This window comes from Gavialis gangeticus, unplaced genomic scaffold (assembly GCF_001723915.1).
Source record: "Gavialis gangeticus isolate Ggan-Ray unplaced genomic scaffold, GavGan_comp1, whole genome shotgun sequence".
Taxonomy (NCBI): Eukaryota; Metazoa; Chordata; order Crocodylia; family Gavialidae; genus Gavialis; species Gavialis gangeticus.
Window position 1 is genome coordinate 210868 of NW_017729028.1, and position 5298 is coordinate 216165.

General features: G+C 47.9%; 1 long non-coding RNA gene across 1 annotated transcript in view; it reads right to left on the reverse strand.

Moving 5' to 3' along the window:
• LOC109300122 overlaps positions 1 to 4686 on the reverse strand; it is a 13865-nt gene extending 9179 nt beyond the window's left edge. The window contains exon 1 of the long non-coding RNA XR_002098133.1: positions 4065 to 4686. This is a non-coding gene — a long non-coding RNA (uncharacterized LOC109300122). The remainder of the gene's footprint in view (positions 1 to 4064) is intronic.
• Positions 4687 to 5298: the final 612 nt, after the last annotated feature.

Genomic DNA, 5298 nt, shown 5'->3' on the forward strand with positions numbered 1-5298 from the left:
ACTCGTTCCTGCCCAGGGCATGGGGTCAGACATGATGATCTGTTCAGTTCCCTTCTGACCCTAGACACTATGAAACTATAAGTTCAAGTGTAGTGATTTGCAGAGGCTATTCATGCTGATGCATCTGTGCTATGTGCTATTTAACAGTCTTCCATTTGCCGTCTCATACTTCTTTGCAGTCCACCAGGAACAACACAACCATTTACCTCTGTGTATTCTACTGTCCTCCATTCACAATGTCAACTTCCTGTTTAAATACTGGTGTACAACCAAGATTAGAATACAGCCTTGGCCACCAAACAGTAAGTATGGCTTTTAGCATCACAGGAAAGTAGGGCTGGAAGAGACCTCAGTAGTCAACTAGTCCAGCAACCTGCTCAATGCAGAACACATCCCTGAATAAACCGTCCCAGCCAAGTGTTTGTACAACCTGCTCTTGAAAATTTCCAAGGATGGTGATTCCACAGGCTCTCCAGATAGTCTGTTCCAATGTGTGACCAACTTCAGAATCAGAAAGTTCCTCCTAGTCTCCAACCTAAATGTCCTCTGCTGCCACTTGAAGCCATTGTGCCTAGTCCTATCCCCTATAGCCACAGACAAAGCCCATTTCCACCCACTCTGTAGTTGCCCTTCAGACATTTGAAGACTGTAATCAAATCTTCCCTCAGTCTTCTCTTCTTCACATTGAATAACCCTAATTCATTCTGCCTTTCTTCATGAGTCATGCTTCCCAGGCCCTTCATACTTTTTGTAACTCAGCACTGGACTCTTTCCAATTTGTCCACTTCCTTCTTAGAGTGTGGGGCCCAAAACTGGACACAAGTTCCAGAATTCAAAGGACTTAACATTATCAAAACATAAGAAACCTATATATTACCACATGTATTTTGTAAGTCTTTAATACTAGGATGAAAGAACAACATAAAACCTCCAGGAAAGCATGTCTTGACACCCATCCTTTAAATCTGCTTTGCTTGATGCTGTGGTGTTTAGAGGACAATTAAGGTCAAGATGGACAATGCTACAAGAACAAACTAAAGCAACTCAGTCTGTGTCCTGTTTCAATACTGTTCTTTATCTGTTTTATCTGGATGACAGTTTGAACAAACTTTTTCTAGGAAGGAGAATTCCTTCTTAGCTATTACATCTTGAAAATTAGAGGAAAGTTCTTTCAAGGGTATTTTCTGTAATCCAAAATGTTAACGTGCTGACAGACGTTGAGCTGCTTCATTTAGCTGTCACAACAGACTATAAAGTAACACACTGAAATGGACACTTCTGTGTATGACATCTGCCACTCTTCTATTAACTACTGCTCCACCAAAAAAACATTTTACTGAATAATTAATTTTGCCAGGTGCATGCAACAGAGTGCACTTTTTATGTGTTAAAGCATCTGGGTTTGGCACCACAAGGTGCTGCCTGAAGTAAGAATGCCCATGGAGAGGTTTTTAAACTACCATTTTGGATCCAACATGAAGAGGCTTCCCATAGAGACAATGTACCTCACATGCTCAGGAAAACGTACTCTCTGTGTTTTATCGTATGTTGAATAACATTTATGAAGAAATACTAGTAAACTTGCATAGAAATAAAAATCCCTAGAAATGCTTCATAGATTTCTAGAGTTGGAAGGGACCTGTTAGATCAGGCTTGTCCAACATATGGCCCGCGGGCCGCCGTGCAGCCCGCCAAGCCATTTTCTGAGGCCCGCGGTGCTGCGACGGGAAATGAAAGTAAACATTGTTTACTTTCATTCCCACCCCTTGTCCCTCCCCAATTCCTCAGCAGCTTCCTAATGGCTGCTGAAGGGCTGGGGAAGAAACAAGGTTCCCACATGCACCGCATCAGCTTTACGCCGCCAACGCAGTGGCGTATGGGAAGAGGAGTAACTATGTGCTGCTCAGGACAGAATGAGCCCAGCTGGAGCAGCAGGGGCTCAGCTGCACTTTCCCCTACCTGCACCGGTCAGTCTCGAGTGGCACACGGCTCCGCCACCACTTCTGCTGGCCGGTGCAGACCCAGCTGGGCTCCTCCTGTCCCCAGCAGCACTCGGCAACCCGGCTTCAGCCGCATGCTGCTGCGGATGGAACGGACCCAGCCGGGTAGGCACTGGCCAGGAAAAGCAGTATGCAGCTGAAGTGATCCCTTTCTGCTACTGTGCTACTTAGAATGGTACTTCTCAATCTGTAGGATTCTTGCTCCCCAGGTGCAGCACCTTGCACTTCTCATTGTTAAATTGCATCCTATTCTGATCTGCCCACTTCACCAGTCTGTCTAAATCTGCCTGAATTAGTTCCCTACCCTCTATTGTGTGTACTATACCCCATAGTTTGGCGTTGTCTGCGAATTTGGACAGAGTGCAAATTCACCCTCATCCAAATCACTGATGAACGTACTGAACAGCACTGGTCCAAAAACAGAGCCTTAGGGGATACCAGTGCCCACATCTCTCCAGGAAGAAACCGCCCCATGCACCTCTTTGGGTATGTCCCATAAGTCAGTTTTCCACCCACCTGACTGAAAAAATCCACATCACAGCTACTTAATTTATAAGAATTGGATGCGACACTGTGTTGGAAGCCTTTTAAAAATCCAAGTAAATAACATCTACCTCTACTGCATCTAAGCACTTGGTGACAAGCCCATAAAAAGAAACCAGGTTAGTGAGGCAGGATCTGCCTGCTATAAACCCATGTTGGTTGCCCCTTAGCATTGTGTTACCTGCTGGCCCCCCATAAATGTGATCCTTAATGATTTTTTCTAAGGTCTTGACAAGAAAAGAAGTGAGGCTAACTGGCCTATAACTACCCGGGTGCTCCTTCCTCTCCTTCTTGAAAATAGGGACCATATTGGCCCTTTTCCAGTCCTCTGGGACCTGTCCTGAGCACCATGAGCGCTCATACAGTTGCACCAATGGTTTCACTATGACACCAGCCAATTCCTTTAGTACCCTTCGGTGAAGATCATTGGGGCCTGCTGACTTGAATACATTCAGCTCTTCCAAGTGCCCCTTCACTAGGTCAGCACTGACCGTTGGTGGATTGGTATCTCTCTCATGCCAGACTAAAGTCTCACTGGGAGGTGGGCTTGTATCTGTATCCAGGAACAGATGCAAAGAAATTGTTTAAGAGCTCAGCTTTCTCCATCCTATCTGTTACGAGTTGCCTTTGTCCATCCTGTAGAAGTCCTATGTTACCCTGCACCTTCTTCTTGGTTCCTATGTACTTAAAGAAGGACTTTTTGTTACCTTTAATCCTTGCTGCCAGCCTGAGTTCTGTTTTTGCTTTGGTCTTCCTCACTGCTTCCCTGCAAACACGAGCGAAACAGGTATACTTCTCCTTGGTGGCTGCCCCCTGCTTCCACAGCCTGTAAGCCTCTCTTTTCCCCTCTAGGCTCTCCTGGATATTCCTACTCAGCCAAGAGTGTTTCTTGGCTCTTTTGCCTCACTTTATGTGTACTGAGATGGTACCCCCCTATGTCTGTAGGATCAGTCCCTTGAGGAACTCCCACCCTTCCTGGACTCCCAAATCACCATTATTACCCTTCAGTCCCACTCTAACTCATCTCCTGAGCTTGTTGAAGTTGGCCTTCCAGAAATCTAGCACTTCTGCCCTACTAGTTATCTATCTAGAATTCTAGGTCTAACTCTTCCTCCTGGTGTGGGGGTCTATAGTAGACCCCCACTACCAGTCCCTTTCACCCTTACCCCCTTGTAATCTGATCCATAGGACTTCAATCTGCCCTTCTTCTGTCCCCATCTTTATTACAGAAGATGTACAATGTTCCTTAACATATAGAGCAATGCCCCTCTCCTTTTTTTCCCCCAAACTATCTTGCCTGCATAGCCTGTAGCCCTCAATGCCCACTGCCCAATCATGGGTAAGTTCCCACTAGGTTCCTGTTAGCCCAACCAGGTCCAAATCTTTGTTTGCAAGCAGGAGTACGAGTTTCTCCCACTTATTTCCTATACTCCTAGCATTAGTATAGAGACACTTAAGTCCCCTAATAGATGCCCTTAGTGCTCCCTTATCCCGATGCTTAGTGGGCTCCTTATTACTTACCTTTTGGAGAAAGATGTAGACCATCACGCCCCAGCAAGGCCCTATCCTAGAACCACACATTATGGTCTAGGAAGCCGAACCCCGCACGATGGTACCAACTTTGAAGTTGTGAGTTGACCTCGGCAATGCAGCTGCTGTGGTTCTGGCTGTGACCGCTGACTAGGAGGATAGATGAGTAGACTACTTGTGCCCCCAAAACTCTAAACCTGGCTCCCAGAACCATGTAGTCACTCATGACCCGACCCGCTCTACCCTGGGCCTCATAATTCATTCCCACATGGATGAGGACCATGGGATAGTAGTCGGTGGGCCTGAGTAGGTCTGGAATCCTCGCTGTGACATCTTGAATCCAAGCTCTGGGCAGGCAGCAAGCCTCCCGTACTGTGGGATCCAGGCGGCAGATGGCTCCTTCTGTTCCTCTCAGGAGGGAGTCACGCACTACGATGACCCAATGTCTTCTCTTCTGGATGCCCGGGTGTCCCTCAGTCTGCCTGGTGGTACCTGTGGACACAGCCTCCATTGCTGCACTCTCTTCCAGTGATGCGAGGGCCTTGTATCTATTCCTCAGCTGCACTGGGAGAATCGCTCCAGCAGTGCAACATCTAGTTCTGCAACATCCAGTTCTGGAACCATAGAAGTTGGGTCAGAAGGGACCTTATAGATCTTCAAGTCCGACCCCCTGCCTGGGCAGGAGAAAAAACTGGGCTCAAATGATCCCAGCTCAAATGATCTGGAGGTGACAGTCTTCCATCCATCCACATCAAATCCCTCCTATGTTGCCATCCCACCACATGTGCGGTCCTGCAAAGTGTGGAAGTACCCATCAATCTCTTCCTCAACTGCCCTGACCCCCCGCAGCCTGCTACCCTCTTCCTGGAGTTCCCTCACCTGCCCCTCTTGGGCCTCAAGCTGGGCACACATGGAACAGGTGAGGGGACTCTTGATTCATCCACCCCGGGCCCCAGAGCCCCTGCCAGGCAGCCCCCATCTGGATGCCACCGACCCATCCAAGGCTCTGTCTAGGTGCCAGCCTCACAGGAGCTCCAGGCTGGAGGTAACACCGAGGCAGGGTCCCTGGCTGTGTTCCATGTCGTCACCCCCATAGTAGCCCTGCTCCTTATTCACTTATCTGAAGTCGCCATCAGTAGCTTCTGTCACCTGAAGTCTCAAGCCCCTCCTGCTCTCCCTCCTGCACATGTAGCAACAGACCGAGAAAGAAATCTTTCCCAGCCAC